The 17,873-nt window shown below is 36.1% G+C and overlaps 1 protein-coding gene and 1 long non-coding RNA gene across 3 annotated transcripts in view; one reads left to right on the top strand and one right to left on the bottom strand.

Moving 5' to 3' along the window:
- tnfaip1 (tumor necrosis factor, alpha-induced protein 1 (endothelial)) overlaps nucleotides 1-17,873 on the bottom strand; it is a 51,749-nt gene that overhangs the window by 18,251 nt on the left and 15,625 nt on the right. The window lies entirely within an intron of this gene.
- LOC129604988 (uncharacterized) lies at nucleotides 8,951-11,095 on the top strand. The gene is made up of 2 exons (XR_008696413.1): nucleotides 8,951-9,597; nucleotides 10,649-11,095. It is a non-coding gene; the product is annotated as an uncharacterized LOC129604988 (long non-coding RNA).

Genomic DNA, 17,873 nt, shown 5'->3' on the forward strand with positions numbered 1-17,873 from the left:
AGCATATAAAACAGCTGACAGTAGCTACAGAAGAAGTAGCTGAAATTTAGGTTTGGATAAGTTGAAGTATTTCATAACGCATGTGCAGGGAATTGCTAAAATTTATAACTCAAATAATTTGAAGGAAATCCATATAGTTATGTTAAGAAGTGAACGCATAAACAAGCCTATTATACCGTAAAATATACTTTTTAACAATTTGTATTCAATCAGTTGAAACATTACTGAAACTAGCTGATGAGTTGAATGTATAGCTGATCAGATCTGCAAAGAAGAAGTTGCAGAGCTGAATGTGCACAAATAAGAGAAAAGCAGTTTGATTTACTAAAAATCAAAGGGTTTTACCCATGACAACAGTGCTGTAAATTTTTCTTCTGAAGAAAGTTTAAATACTTGCTCAAGCCGGGTTTCGAACCATATACTCCAGCATTCATAGATCCTACTTCGAAAACTAAAACTTTCTAAAAGATCTTCATTTATAATATAGATTACTAATACAGTGATACATTAAGGATAAAACTCACTTTATCTGGGAAATGCAAATATTTACACAATAATCTGATTGCAGAAACGTGCCTCACACAGGTATTGAACCCAGATCTCCCACTCCAGAGTCAAGGACTTAAACCATTGAGCTACTGGACACAAAAGCTAAAGATGACTTGGCTGAAGAGTTTCCTCTAGATTAAAATAACTTCTTTTTATCATTTTCACATGTTTATTTTATTAAACAAAGACTTGAGAGTTGCAACAGTCTCAAAACGCTAAACCTAAAGCAAATGAGAATATTTTATACAAAATCATGCGTCAAGCTCTGATTGGTTGAATGTTGCTGTAGTCTAGAAAGTGTAAACTCAGTCTATTGTGCATAGTTAAATACAAAATGGCGCATCAGTGATTTTTCTGCTGTATAAGCAAAAGGTCAAAGCTAAAGAGCATTCTGTGACTAAAAAAACAATTACTTATAATAATATTGAAAAGCCTAGAATAATGTAAATAATCATAATAATATAAATTAAATATACATTAAATTATAATAACATTAAACATCATTGCAATGGCCATTCCAATTACCATTAGTTTCTGTCATGGTGCGCTATAAATTTGCATATATTGTTAAATGCTGTAATGTTGAAATAATTCCTTAAAAACACCCCCTCAACTATATGAAAGTTTAGGTAGTTAAAAAAAGGTTAATGTCTACAACTGCTTTTATGGGAAATCAACAGTGTAATGAACTCATCAGCTCACTGAGCAAAAGGAGTGTGACTTGTAAGTCAAAGTGCTACTGAGATCAATCCCTTATCTGCTGCAGCTGCGCCGTTGCCATGGAACAGGCAGGAACCTCCACTGATCAGCACAAAGAGCTGGAGTGAGGCTGATTTCCACTCCAGCTTAACAGGCTTGTTACACCAAAACCATAAAGTTTATCACAAAAATAACTTCACTTTATGAATCCCAAGGCTTCAATGAGCACCTGGTGTGCGTTTTATGCTTGAGGATTGAAAATTGTGGCCACAGTCGCGATTTAAAAATGCCTGTTCCTCTGTGATTTTACCCAGATGTCAGAGTTTTTTCCATTGGAGTGAATGGCAGGATTTCTGGAACTCTCTGTGCTTTGAGGCAGATACAGACTAAAGTATAGTTTTGATGGCTTAGCCAGTCACATCGTTGGTAAGAAGACAAGTATGACTACAAACTAGTGAAGAAAATACGTTGATAGAGTGAAAACTGTGGCTGTAGTGATGAGTTAAAGAGAAAATTTCTGGCATAAGAAAGCATCTTTCTACACTCAAGCTGTAAAATCTCCCACTCAATTAGACGCAATACACACTAATGGAAAAGCTGAGAATTCCTAAAAAAACACCCTATGCTTAAACTGCTATAACTCAGAATCTGTTAAAGATATTAACAAGTTGAACAATACATTAATAGTTAAATAGTTGAAGATTGTTTTTAGTTTAAACGGTGTCTGTAGCTTAAAGTGTGTTGAAGTAGTTAAAGCTGAAAGCAGACAAAGCTGAAGAGGATTTGAAATCCTTCTTCCATTCATTTTAATGGGGAAAAAAAGTTGAAAAAAGCTTAATAACTTGAAAAATATGAAACATATGAATGAGAAAAGCAATATCACACTTCTAAACCTACAGCAAATGAGAATATTTTAATACAAAATCATGCATCAATCATTGCAATTTCAATTTTAACATTGTAGTGGCTCGCAGCATTTAGTCCCGCCCTGAGCCGCTAAGGCTTATGGGTAAACAACCGTTCTTGTCTTTGGAGTGTTATAGTTAAAGTTTGGATTCAAAAAATGTTATAAGTTTGGTGAAATTAATTTCATATCTTGTTCATTTATGGTTGTAATGTGTTCTTTTTGTTTTTGTTATGTTTTGTGTGGCACACCGTGACCGTGGGGATTGTGTGTTGGAGTGACCATCAACGAGCAGTGATTTCTTGGGTGTGTGAAAAACAAATGTGGCTTTGCTTTCTACAAAGGAAGCTCACCAAGCTATTACTTCGTGTCCCTTTGCCTGCACAGTCTAAACTGAGCACATGAATGATTTCACTCAAACACATAAAGGTTTTAATTTCTTGCTTAATGGTGCAGTACTTTAGACAGCGTTAACCTAAACCAAACGTGTGTATTTTAATATAAAAAAGCACACAATGCAAAAATGATTATTCTACTGTTTAAACAGAGCTAAATATTTTCAAAAGAAGCTGAAAGAGTTTAATTTAAAATTAAGGATAGTTCAGAGAGATCTGTTGATATTCAAGAAACGCTAAAATGAAGAAAGTATCTAAAGGATTGCTGAACTTGATGAAATATAGTTCAATGTATCAAAAAAGGTAAATGGAGTCCAAGAGCTGAAGGAATAGTTGAATGCTGTGGAAACATTTAAAACAGCTGACAGTAGCTGCAGAAGAAGTAGCTGAATTTTAGATTTGGAAAAGTTGGAGCAGTTGATGACGCATTTGCAGGAAATTGCTAAAATTTATAACTCAATATATCTGAAGGAAATCAATGTAATTATATTAAGAAGTGAACACGTAAACAAGCCTTATTATAATGTAAAATATTCTAATTACCTAGTTGTAATTAATCAGTTGAAACATTACTGAAACTAGCCGATGAGTTGAATGTATTGCTGTTTAGATTTGCTAAGAAGTTGCAGAGCTGAATGTAAACAAATAAAATAAAAGTAGTTTAATTTCACTAAAGAGTGTATACATGACAGTGCTGTAAATCTTTTTTCTGAAGTAAGCTAAAAGACTTGCTACAGCAGGGTTTCGAACCAGGAATTCCTGCATTCAGGTCTTGCTGTCTTGCCACTGGGCCAAACCAGCTGCTCATATCACTGCTTAGAGTGGCTGTATAGATCCTACTCTAAAACTGAACTTTCTAAAAATTCTTCATTAATGATTTAGATTACATTAAGGATATAACTCACTTTATCTGGGAAATAGAAATTTTTATGCAATTAACGTTATTGCATATACATGCCTCAAACAGGAATCGAACTTAGATGTCCCACTCCAGACTCAAGGACTTAAACCACTGTGCTACCAGACATAATGGCTTCAGTTTTCAGATGTCTTGGCTGAAGAGTTTCCACAAACAAACTCAAATCCTTAGTCATTTTATCATGTTTATTTTATTAAACAAACACTTAGAATTTGCAACAGTGCCAAAACGCTAAACCTAAAGCAAATGAGAATATTTTGATACAAAATCATGCATCAATCATTGCAATTTCAATTTTAACATATTGTACTGGCTCACAGCAGTTTGTCCCGCCCTGAGCTGCTAAGGCTTATGGGTAAAACAACCGTTTTTTGTGTTTAAATCTTATAGTTAAAGTTAGGATTCAAACATTTTTATAACTTTGGTCAAATTAAAATTAGCATTTTGTTCATTTATGGTTGTAATGTGTTCTTTTTGTTTTTCTTCTTTTTTGTGTGGTACACCGCGAGTCAGGGGATTGTGTGTGGGAGTGACCATCAATGAGCAGTGCTTTGTGGGGTGTGTGAAAATAAAATTGTGCCAGCTTTCTATAAAGAAAGTGCACCAAGAGGTGCTGTTACTTTGTGTCTCATTACCTGCACAGTCTAATCTGAGAAGCAGAGACATGAATGAATATTGCCTGTAAATAAGTACAGGATATATTTGGGCATTCAGTTAATTGGACTTGCTTGCAAGAAGGACTCTCAAAATAATTTAATGCATGTTGCTATAAATTTTAAAGTCATACTTTAGACAAATGTGCATAATTCATTAAAAATTGAAAATGCATTTTAGTTTTAAATTTTTATTTTAGCAAAGTGATAAGCTGAAGACCATTCTGCAAATAAAAAAACACTAAAATATAAAAAAAATTGTAATTGAACGCAAAGATTAGTCAACAAGAAAAGCCTCATCAAAAATTTTTCATCATTAAGGCTCACTCTTATTAACACCACGTTCTGTTATGGTGCATTACCCACAATGCATTCTGCTATAAATTTGCATATATTTTTAAATGCTGTAATGTTGACTTATTCCTTAAAAACACCCCCTTAACTATTAGACAGACCAGGTAGTTTAAAAAAGCTTAATATCTACACCTGCTCTTATGGAGAATCAACAATGCAATGAACTAATCAATAATATTCATAGAGCTGCTGTGAGCATTAGGACTTTGAATTGTAAGTCACAGTGCTACTGAGCTCAATCCCTTATCTGCTGCAGCTGCGCCATTGTCAAAGAACAGGCAGGACCCTCCACTGATCAGCACAAAAAGCTGGAGTGAGGCTGATTTCCACCCCAGCTTAACAGGCTTGTTACACCAAAACCATAAAGATTATCATAAAAAAAACTTCACTTTATGAATCCCAAGGGTTCACTGATCACCTGGTTTGTGTTTTATGCTTGAGGATTGAAAATTGTGACCACAGTCGTGATTTAAAAGTGCCTGTCCCTCTGTGATTTTACCCAGATGTCAGAGAGTATTTTCCATTAGAGTGAATGGGAGGATTTCTGGAACTCTCTGTGCTTTGAGGCAGATACAGACTAAAGTATAGTTTTGATGGCTTAGCCAGTCACATCGTTGGTAAGACGTCAAGTATGACTACAAACTAGTGAAGAAAATACGTTGATAGAGTGAAAACTGTGGCTGTAGTGACGAGTTAAAGAGAAAATTTCTGGCTTAAGAAAGCGTCTCTCTGCACTCTAGCTGTGAAATCTCCCACTCAATTAGAGCCAACACACACTAATGGAAAAGCTGAGAATTCCTAAAAAACACCCTATGCTTAAACTGCTATAACTCAGAATCTGTTAAAGATATTAACAAGTTGAACAATACATTAATAGTTAAATAGTCGAAGATTGTTTTGTAGTTTAAATGGTGTCTGTAGCTAAAAGTGTGTTTAAGTAGTTAAAGCTGAAAGCAGACAAAGTTGAAGAGGATTTGAAATCCTTCTTCCATTCATTTCAAATGGGGGAAAAAAGTTGAAAAAAGCTTAATAACTCGAAAAATATGAAACATACAAATGTGAAAAATAATAGCACACTTCTCCTTAAAAAGCTGAACATTTTGATATTGGAATGGTTTCTGTAGCTCAAAAGGTGTGGGAGTAGTTAGATGCACTAAAACGTATGGAAGAACAAATATAATAATAATAATAATAACTAGAAAAAGTAATTTCTCGAGAAATTACGTGGGAGAGCTGATCTGCTGCCGCAACGATGACAAACGCTGATTAAGCTGCTGACGTCAGTTGACTACGGCAAAACGTTGAAAACGATGAAAACGAGAAAACGTTGACAAAGATTAAGACGATGACAAAAGATGGTGATTAAAAAGATGATGATTAAAAAGATGACCAAGGTCATACTATGACAATATTAAAGAGATGTCAATGATTCAAAAGTTGACCAAGGTTAAAAGATGTCAAAGATTAAAAAGTTGACCAAGCTGCATTGTTGACAATCATAAGTAAGCTGACTATCTTTTTGATTTGAAGAAAGTATTTGTAAAGCATTACCTAACTATGTAATAGTTTAATAACTATTAAAAATTTACCAGTCAGAAACAAAAATCTTGCCATTTAAGGTAATAAATTACATTGGTGCTTTTATTTTGAAAGGATTAAGAGGTTGTGTGTGGGCGATTACTAAACTATAAAATAGTCATGTGATAGTCATAATTTATCATTCAATAGCAAGAATAGCCCTATTAAAGCAAAAGACTTAGATTTAGCCCTTTCAGAATAAAAGCACCCTAATAAGTTTGAGTGGATATTTACTGAACTCTAAAGTAGTCTCATTAACGATTGGTAAGTATTCAGAACCACAAATTTTCTAATCAATCTTGCCATTAAAGATAATAAATTGTAATTGGTGCTTTTATTTTGAAAGGATTTAGAGGAAATGTGTGGGGGTAATAGCGTAACTGTCAATTAGTCTTTAATCATCATAATTACCCATTCAAAGGCAAAAACAGTGCAGTTAAAGCTAATAATTGGCATTGGTGCTTTTATTTTGAAAGGATGTAGAGGAAGCATGTGTGGGTAATTACTAAACTGTTAATCTATCTTTAAATAGTCATAATTACCCATCTAAAAGCAGATATATTGCTATTAAAGCTAATTATTTGGCTTGGTGCTTTTATTTTGAAAGGATTTAGAGGAAGTGTGTGCTTAATTACTACACAATCCAATAGTGTAGTTGAGTAATCAGTAATATGCATGGAACTGCTGTCTACACTGAGCATTAGGAGTTTGACCTGTCAGTGAAATCTGCAGCTGCGCCGTCGCCATGGAGACGAAAGGCGGGAAAATCAGGCTCACTCTGCTCTGTAAAAGCAGAGTTTCACCCTGTATAAACAGGCTTGTTCCAGCTAAACCATGATAGTTATCACAAAAATTATTTCATTTTACGAGTCCCAAGGCTTCAATGAGCAAATGGTGTGAATTTTATGTTTGAGGACAAAAGCTTGTAGCTGCAGTCGCAATTTCAAAATACTTCTCCTCTTGTTTTTCTCCCCAGACGTCTGCCGAAAATTATCATTAGAGTCTATGGGAGAAATTCAGGATCTCTCTGCGCTTTGAGGTTGATAGCGACTAAAGTATAGGTCTGAGAGTAAAGCCAGACACATCATTAGAAAGAAGACAAGTATGACTACGATTTACTGAAATAATTACGTTGATAGAGGGAAAATTGTGTCCATAGTGACGAGTTAAAGACAGAAGTTCTATCTTAAAAAAACGTCCCCTCGCACTCTGGCTGTGACATCACGCACTCTAAATAACGCAATACACACTAATGGAAAAGATGAAAATTGACCAAAAACCACCCAATATTTAAACTGCTATAAATCAGAAACTATTAAAGATATTTAAACGATTTCTGGAAGATTAATAGTTGAATAGTTGAAGATTATTTTGTAGTTTAAATGGTGTCTGTAGCTTAAAGTATGCGGAAGTAGTTAAAGCTGAAAGTAGACAAAGCTGAAGAGAATTTGAAAAGTTGTTCCCATTCATTTCAATGGGAAAAAAAAGTTAAAAAAAGCTTAATAACTTGAAAAATATGAAACATATGAATGAGAAAAGTAAAAGCACACTTCTCCGTAAAAAGCTGAACATTTTGATATTGGAATCGTTTATGTAGCTGAAAGTATGCGGGACTAGTTAGATGCAGAAAAACGGGGGGAAGAAAAATAATAATAAAGCTTAGAAAAACAATACGGTGAATGCTGCAAAGCATTCACTGTGATAACTAGAAAAAGTAATTTCTCGAGAAATTACGTGGGAGAGCTGATCTGCTGCCGCCACGATGACAAACGCTGATTAAGCTGCTGACGTCAAAAAGTTGACTACGGCAAAACGATGAAAACGAGAAAACGTTGACAAAGATTAAAACGATGACAAAAGATGGCGATCAAAAAGATGATGAATTTAAAGATGACCATGGTCACACTAAGACAAGATTAAAAATATGACAATGATTCAAAAGTTGACCAAGGTAAAAAGATGTCAAATATTAAAAAGTTGACAATAATAAATAAGCTGACTATCTTTTTGATTTGAAGAAAGTATTTGCAAATAATTACCTAACTGTGTAATAGTTTAATAACTAGTAGAAATTTACCAGTCAGAACCAAAAATCTTGCCATTTAAGGTAATAAAATACATTGGTGCTTTTACTTTGTAAGGATTTAGAGGTTGTGTGTGGGCGATTACTAAACTATAAAATAGTCATTAGATAGTCATAATTTATCATTCAATAGCAAGAATAGCCCTATTAAAGCAAAAGATTTAGATTAAGCCCTTTCAGAATAAAAGCACCCTAATAAGTGTGAGTGGTTATTTACTGAACTCTAAAGTAGTCTCATTAACGATTGGTAATTATTCAGAACCACAAACTTTCTAATCAATCTTGCCATTAACGGTAATAAATTGTAATTGGTGCTTTTATTTTGAAAGGATTTAGAGGAAATGTGTGGGGGTAATAGCGTAACTGTCAATTAGTCTTTAAATAATCATAATTACCCATTCAAAGGCAAAAATAGTGCAGAAAAGCTAATAATTGGCATTGGTGCTTTTATTTTGAAAGGATGTAGAGGAAGCATGTGTGGGTAATTACTAAACTGTTGATCTATATTTAAACAGTCATAATTACCCATCTAAAAGCAGATATATTGCTATTAAAGCTAATTATTTGGCTTGGTGCTTTTATTTTGAAAGGATTTATAGGAAGTGTGTGCTTAATTACTACACAATCCAATATTGTAGTTGAGTAATCAATAATAAGCATGGAACTGCTCTGTACACAGAGCATCAGCAGTTTTGACCTGTCAGTCAAATCTGCAGCTGCGCCGTCGCAATGGAGACAAAAGGTGGGAAAATCAGGCTCACTCTGCTCTGTGAAAGCAGAGTTTCACCCTGTATAAACAGGCTTGTTTCAGCTAAACCATGATAGTTATCACAAAAATTATTTCATTTTACGAGTCCCAAGGCTTCAATGAGCAAATGGTGTGAATTTTATGTTTAAAGGGCCCATATCATGCAAAATCCACTTTTTAGACATTTTGGAGCGTCCCTATGACTCTATGGGTCACATATACACACACTGAGCACGGTAGAAATGCATTTCCTGCTTTTTTCACATTTTGAAAACGTAAATTTTCTCATCCAATGAAAACAGCCACGACCTACTCTGAGGCCGTGTCCCAGTTGTCGTCACACTGGTTGAAGGTTCTCCTTGCAAATCCTGAACCACCAACCCCACAATGATCCCGAACCAAAACTGGACTTCCGCCATTTCCCCCCTCTCACTCACCGTGAACAGACCAGCACGGCAGCGCCCAAGTCCTCCCATAGAAATAGTTCGGTTCTTAGGTGTTCTAACCAACACCAAAGTCTCTTCACTTTACCAAGGGATCAACAAGTGAGGATTTGTGGGTCACTTTTATTTTTAACGGACCGGTGCCAGAAACACTGCCTCAGCATTTATACGTATGTGCATTTCAAACGAGGGTGCGTACAATGCTGGATTTGTTTCACGGCTCCTGTTGGAAAAAAGGACCTATTCTTAAAGTCCGTCATCCACTCACTGCAGTAAGTACATGCTTGATATTTATAATGTTTTAAAATGTTAGTTTGTCCGTTTAAATTTAGTAACCTATGTGTGAGTCAAGTTACTAGCTAGCTATGCTAACGGCTACAGTCAGTCGACCGAGCCTTTGTCCCCTTCAAATGTGCTCATGTGGGCTCCTGCAGCCACACACCTGTGTGGAGAAAAGCTAATGACTAACGGCATCGAGCGGCTACAGGCAGGGAGCGGTGGGTCTAGCGTCTGTCCTTTTTCTGTAATCACATACACCTGCGGGGAACAGCTGATCTTTATCGCCCTTCCAGCGGCGACAGGCAGGAAGCGGTGGGTCTAGCGTCTGTCCTTTTTCTGTAATCTCATACACCTGCGGGGAACAGCTGATCTTTATCGCCCTTCCAGCGGCGACAGGCAGGAAGCGGTGGATCTAGCTCGCTGTAGTAAGTTTGTGCTTGATACTTGTGATATCTAAATATGTTAGTTGGGTCTGTTTAAAATGCAGTAACCCACATGTGAGACAAGCTAATCGCTAGCGTCGCTAACGGCTACAGTGAGTCAACTGAGCCTTTGTCCCTTTCAAATGTGCTACTCTGAGTTGGTGCAACCACACACCTGTGTGGGGAACAGCTAATAGCGATGGGCCTTCGATCGGCGACAGGCAGGAAACGGTGGATCGAGCTTTTGTCCTGTTGACGTGCTGCCGCTCCTGTTTGTGTGTTGCGTTAGCCGTTAGCATGCCTTTAGGCCTTTGCACTTTAGAGCTACAGCTGGTCGATCGCTACAAAAAGAAACTGCAGATGAACGCGGTTATGTTTATTACCCCGTCCTGTCCAGCCTAAATCAACTTGTGATTTGGGGTTATGTCATTGTTCTATCAAATTCTAACATGATTAGTTGGAATGATTACTGTGTTGTGTTGCAAGCATAGTTGCTAATTAGTCACATCTCTACAATACCTGCTGCTTATCTGGTCAGTTACCGATAGCTTGTACCATAGCCATTATATTTGTAGGACCAATACAATTTACAGTAAATGTAACAGTCTTTTCTATACTGTAGGAGGGCAAATCCCAGTTGCCCACATGCAAGGAGGCTGTCAAACAGAGAAATCACTGCAGACTGTTGGTACACAGACATCTGCTGCCCAGCTCAGGAGTGAAGGTATGTAAGTTTGTATGTACCAACAGTAAGATAGGTAACAGAAGATTTTAATTGGTATATACGGTTTAGATTTTATATTTGAATTGTAACAACTGTTTATCTGTTGTTTTAGCACAGACAGGCCTGTCCTCTTGTTTGGTTTAATTTTTTGTCTGGTATTGTGTGTTCTTACATTAGAGAAGGTTTTGACCTACATAATAATTAACATTTCACTAATCTACAATTCTGATTGCACTACCTTTTGTTTTGATGAGGTGATGGTGAGGACAGCCACAGCTTCCATCTGGTAGAGGACTGCTTCCGCTCAGTCTTCCAAATAGTGATGAGAACAAGGATCACCACATCTCCCTGTTTACCCTACTTTCATGCATTTCGTCTGCAAAGCCCTGCAAAAGCTTCTCCTTCGTCCTCAAACCCCCAGACTTCTTAATTAACTCAGTAACCTAAACATTGCACATTGGAGTGTGAAGGTAACAGTTTGTTCTAGCTTTGGAGTAGTGGTGTATTTTTTTGGTTTACAATAAAGTTGGCTTTAACTATTATGTATTTCACTGAACTCTGTTTCTGAAGGGAAAACACTTTTATTTAGGAAATCATAGTATTGAAATTACATGTTTTTCTCTTTCTAATATGGTAAGCTATAAAGTTGAAGCGGCCATAAATAAAACGCATATAAATTATATATAAATAAAGTTAAAAAAATTCTTAATGAGTGTTGCACTCACAAAAAACACATTTTTACTCAAACGGTAAAGGAGTTATTCTACAGGTGGTCTACATCAATCATACTATGAGTGTTTTAGTGTTTTATCCATCAGGAAACTGCCTTCATCTACAACCCAAGCATGAAGAGATGGCAACTCCGATTCTTCACCCCAGGAATCCTCAGCACCAGCTCACTAGCCTCTGTAGACTAGATACCTGTAACAACTTTAGATACAGAGACATATTACTGTCAAATTTATCATGAATGACAAAAAACATAATTAAAAGCAGTAAAAATACGTTAGGTCAATATATAATTTGAACCAATGCTTTTTGTTCCCAGGTAGGTCATGCAGTGATTGCTCTAAATATTAATGCACATTTTTTAAATAAAATTGTCAGAGCAGCAGCACAAGTAAGACAAAAACAGTGAAATGTGTAAATGTAAAATGTATTTATATTATTTCAGCTATGCTCTCAAACTTATTTATTTGTATAATGTAAGCTAAAGTAGTGTTTTCTATTAACGAGAGTTTTCCAGGTAAGTCGTGTTGTGAATATTGAAGCTGCACACGCCATTTAGCATTCGCATTAGCAACCGCTAGTCGCTTTGCAAATTACATAAATCAATTAAATTGAAGTAAATGCGACATTATCAATGAGACACATCTTGCATCAGCCGAAATGTGGCGACTTCAACAGCCTCCTCTTCAGCTTCAGGGTCAGATTCGGGATCGTAGACGTATGGTTCTACTACGCTACGAACCAGCTGACTAATGTCGTGCAGTTCTGTAGTGGGTTCTTCTGTGGAGGATTGCGGTGGATTGCATTCTCAATGTCGCACTACTGCCACCTATTGTATCCTAACCGTGCGGTGGCTCGTATCCATGGAGCCAATTTAAAAAAAAAAACAACAACAAAAAAGGTATGCGCTTCCGCACAGAGGTGTGGTGAGCAGCTTCGCTTGCGACACGCCCAGAAAACACAGCGTTTGCTGATGGAGAGTGAAAACCACACATTGACAGGGGCAGTGTGGACGATCTAAAGGGTTTTATGGGATGAAAATTTACAGAGACCTTACTGAGACATTAAAGTCTAATATTTTTTAGAATGAAAAGCATGATATGACTCCTTTAAGGACAAATGCTTGTAGCCACAGTGGCAATTTCAAAATATGTCTGCTCTGTTTTTCTCCTCAGACGTCTGCCAAAAATTATCATTCGAGTCAATGGGAGAATTTCAGGATCTCTCTGCACTTTGAGGTCGATAGCGACTTAAGTATAGGTCTGAGGGTATATCCAGACACATCATTAGAAAGAAGACAAGTATTACTACGATTTAGTGAAGGAATTACGTTGATAGAGTAAAAATTGTGGCTGTAGTGACGAGTTAGAGACAGAAGTTCTGTCTTAAAAAAGCGCACCTTCTCACTGTAGCTGTGACATCACGCACTCTAGCAGACGCAATACACACTAATGGAAAAGCTGAAAATTTAACAAAAACCACACGATATTTAAACGCTCACAAGTCGAAAACTATAAAAGATACGAGGACGCTGATTTACACGGAGAACGTTGAAAGATGATAGACGCTTTTGACGTTGAAATGACGTTTCTACGCCAAAGTATGACGATGATAGACGCTGATGAAAAGAGGGAAGTTGACAGAAAGTTGAACGATGATTCCCATAGACGACCATTATAAAAAAACGACGGAAAACGTTGAATAACGTTAAAAGTTGAAAAGCTGAAAACGTGAAAAGTAATAGCCTGCATCGTCTAACGATGACGCACGTTTAGAACGTTGAACGATGATTCTGCGATGAAGCGTTGAGAAGTAGATAGCGACCGAAAAACGGGGCGAAATAAGAATAATAACTAGAAAAAGTAATTTCTCGAGAAATTACGTGGGAGAGCTGATCTGCTGCCGCAACGATGACAAACGCTGATTAAGCTGCTGACGTCAAAAAGTTGACTACGTCCAAAAGTTGACTACGGCAAAACGATGAAAACGAGAAAACGATGACAAAGATTAAAACGATGAGAAAAGATGGCGATTAAAAAGATGATGATTAAAAAGATGACCAAGGTCATACTAAGACAAGATTAAAATATGACAATTACTCAAAAGTTGACCAAGGTAAAAAGATGTCAAAGATTAAAAAGTTGACCAAGTTGCATTGTTGACAATCATAAATAAGCTGACTAGCTTTATGATTTGAAGAAAGTATTTGTAAATAATTACCTAACTATGTAATAGTTAAATAACTATTAAAAATTTACCAGTCAGAAACAAAAATCTTGACATTTAAGATAATAAATTACATTGGTGCTTTTATTTTGAAAGGATTTAGAGGTTGTGTGTGAGTGATTACTAAATTATGAAATAGTCATTAGATAGTCATAATTTATCATTCAATAGCAACAATAGCCCTATTAAAGCAAAAGATTTAGATTTAGCCCTTTCAGAATAAAAGCACCCTAATAAGTTTGAGTGGCTATTTACTGAACTCTAAAGTAGTCTCATTAACGATTGGTTAGTATTCAGAACCACAAACTTTCTAATCAATCTTGCCATTAAAGGTAAAAAAATGTAATTGGTGCTTTTATTTTGAAAGGATTTAGAGGAAATGTGTGGGGGTAATAGCGTAACTGTCAACTAGTCTTCAAATAATCATGATTACCCATTCAAAGGCAAAAACAGTGCAGTTAAAGCTAAGAATTGGCATTGGTGCTTTTATTTTGAAAGGATGTAGAGGAAGCACGTGTGGGTAATTACTAAACTGTTAATCTATCTTTAAATAGTCATAATTACCCATCTAAAAGTTGAAATATTGCTATTAAAGCTAATTATTTGGCTTGGTGCTTTTATTTTGAAAGGATTTAGAGGAAGTGTGTGCTTAATTAATACACAATCCAATAGTGTAGTTGAGTAATCAGTAATAAGCATGGAACTGCTGTCTACACTGAGCATCAGCAGTTTGACCTGTCAGTGAAATCTGCAGCTGCGCCGTCGCCATGGAGACGAAAGGCGGGAAAATCAGGCTCACTCTGCTCTGTAAAAGCAGAGTTTCACCCTGTATAAACAGGCTTGTTCCAGCTAAACCATGATAGTTATCACAAAAATTATTTCATTTTACGAGTCCCAAGGCTTCAATGAGCAAATGGTGTGAATTTTATATTTGAGGATAAAAGATTGTAGCCACAGTGGCAATTTCAAAATATGTCTCCTCTGTTTTTCTCCCCAGACGTCTGCCGAAAATTATCATTAGAGTCTATGGGAGAATTTCGGGATCTCTCTGCGCTTTGAGGTTGATAGCGACTAAAGTATAGGTCTGAGGGTATATCCAGACACATCATTAGAAAGAAGACAAGTATGACTACGATTTAGTGAAGGAATTATGTTGATAGAGTAAAAATTGTGGCTGTATTGACGAGTTAGAGACAGAAGTTCTGTCTTAAAAAAGCGCAACTTCTCACTGTAGCTGTGACATCACGCACTCTAATTGACCCAATACACACTAATGGAAAAGCTGAAAATTTAACAAAAACCACACGATATTTAAACGCTCACAAGTCGAAAACTATAAAAGATACGAGGACACTGATTTACACGGAGAACGTTGAAAGATGATAGACGCTTTTGACGTTGAAATGACGTTTCTACGCCAAAGTATGACGATGATAGACGCTAATGAAAAGAGGGAAGTTGACAGAAAGTTGAACGATGATTCCCATAGACGACCATTATAAAAAAACGACGGAAAACGTTGAATAACGTTAAAAGTTGAAAAGCTGAAAACGTGAAAAGTAATAGCCTGCATCGTCTAACGATGAAGCACGTTTAGAACGTTGAACGATGATTCTGCGATGAAGCGTTGAGAAGTAGATAGCGACCGAAAAACGGGGCGAAATAATAAGAATAACTAGAAAAAGTAATTTCTCGAGAAATTACGTGGGAGAGCTGATCTCCTGCCGCAACGATGACAAACGCTGATTAAGCTGCTGACGTCAAAAAGTTGACTACGTACAAAAGTTGACTACGGCAAAACGATGAAAACGAGAAAACGTTGACAAAGATTAAAACGATGACAAAAGATGGCGATTAAAAAGATGATGATTAAAAAGATGACCAAGGTCATACTATGACAATATTAAAGAGATGACAATGATTCAAAAGTTGACCAAGGTTAAAAGATGTCAAAGATTAAAAAGTTGACCAAGGTGCATTGTTGACAATCATAAATAAGATGACTATCTTTTTGATTTGAAGAAAGTATTTGTAAATAATTGCCTAACTGTGTAATATTTTAATAACTAGTAGAAATTTACCAGTCAGAAACAAAAATCTTGCCATTTAGGTAATAAATTACATTGGTGCTTTTATTCTGAAAGGATTTAGAGGTTGTGTGTGAGCGATTACTAAACTATAAAATAGTCATTAGATAGTCATAATTTATCATTCAATAGCAAGAATAGCCCTATTAAAGCAAAAGATTTAGATTTAGCCCTTTCAGAATAAAAGCACCCTAATAAGTTTGAGTGGCTATTTACTGAACTCTAAAGTAGTCCCATTAACGATTGGTAAGTATTCAGAACCACAAATTTTTTTAATCAATCTTGCCATTAAAGGTAATAAATTGTAATTGGTGCTTTTATTTTGAAAGGATTTAGAGGAAATGTGTGGGGGTAATAGCGTAACTGTCAATTAGTCTTTAATTACCCATTCAAAGGCAAAAACAGTGCAGTTAAAGCTAATAATTGGCATTGGTGCTTTTATTTTGAAAGGATGTAGAGGAAGCACGTGTGGGTAATTACTAATCTAAAAGTTGAAATATTGCTATTAAAGCTAATTATTTGGCTTGGTGCTTTTATTTTGAAAGGATTTAGAGGAAGTGTGTGCTTAATTACTACACAATCCAATAGTGTAGTTGAGTAATCAGTAATAAGCATGGAACTGCTGTCTACACTGAGCATCAGCAGTTTGACCTGTCAGTGAAATCTGCAGCTGCGCCGTCGCCATGGAGACGAAAGGCGGGAAAATCAGGCTCACTCTGCTCTGTAAAAGCAGAGTTTCACCCTGTATAAACAGGCTTGTTCCAGCTAAACCATGATAGTTATCACAAAAATTATTTCATTTTACGAGTCCCAAGGCTTCAATGAGCAAATGGTGTGAATTTTATATTTGAGGATAAAAGCTTGTAGCCACAGTGGCAATTTCAAAATATGTCTCCTCTGTTTTTCTCCCCAGACGTCTGCCGAAAATTATCATTAGAGTCTATGGGAGAATTTCGGGATCTCTCTGCGCTTTGAGGTTGATAGCGACTAAAGTATAGGTCTGAGGGTATATCCAGATACATCATTAGAAAGAAGACAAGTATGACTACGATTTAGTGAAGTAATTACGTTGATAGAGTAAAAATTGTGGCTGTAGTGACGAGTTAGAGACAGAAGTTCTGTCTTAAAAAAGCGCACCTTCTCACTGTAGCTGTGACATCACGCACTCTAACAGAGCCAATACACACTAATGGAAAAGCTGAAAATTTAACAAAAACCACACCATATTTAAACGCTCACAAGTCGAAAACTATAAAAGATACGAGGACGCTGATTTACACGGAGAACGTTGAAAGATGATAGACGCTTTTGACGTTGAAATGACGTTTCTACGCCAAAGCATGACGATGATAGACGCTGATGAAAAGTGGGAAGTTGACAGAAAGTTGAACGATGATTCCCATAGACGACCATTATAAAAAAACGACGGAAAACGTTGAATAACGTTAAAAGTTGAAAAGCTGAAAACGTGAAAAGTAATAGCCTGCATCGTCTAACGATGACGCACGTTTAGAACGTTGAAAGATGATTCTACGATAAAGCGTTGAGAAGTAGATAGCGGCCGAAAAACGGGGCGAAATAATAAGAATAATAACTAGAAAAAGCATTTCCATAAGAAAATGCACAGTGAATGCTTCCAAGCTGAAAATATTCCTGAAGAGTTGCTGAAAGTAACTGAAACATTTAAAACAGATGAAATAGCTCAATCATGTAAATCATAGTTGAATGTATCTAAGGAGAAATAGGAATTGATTAAACAGTGCTAAATATTTGCAGAAGAAGCTGAAGTAGTTCAATTTCATATGGAGGAAACACGAAAAAGATTAGCTGAAATTAACAAACTGCTGAAAATCAATTAATTAACTTGTTGAAATATAGCTAAACGTTTTGAAAATATTTAATACGGCTTAAATTTGCTTCAGAACAAGTATTTTGATTTGAATTGATAAAAGTTGAAGCTTTGAAGGAAGTGTGTGCAGATAATTGCTGAACAGTAAAATAGTTATATTAACTAGTTATAATTAACTAGTCAAATTCACAAAAGCGATATTTAGGCTAAATAATTAGATTGGTGCTTTTAT

This window comes from Betta splendens, chromosome 13, assembly GCF_900634795.4.
Source record: "Betta splendens chromosome 13, fBetSpl5.4, whole genome shotgun sequence".
Classification (NCBI taxonomy): domain Eukaryota; kingdom Metazoa; phylum Chordata; class Actinopteri; order Anabantiformes; family Osphronemidae; genus Betta; species Betta splendens.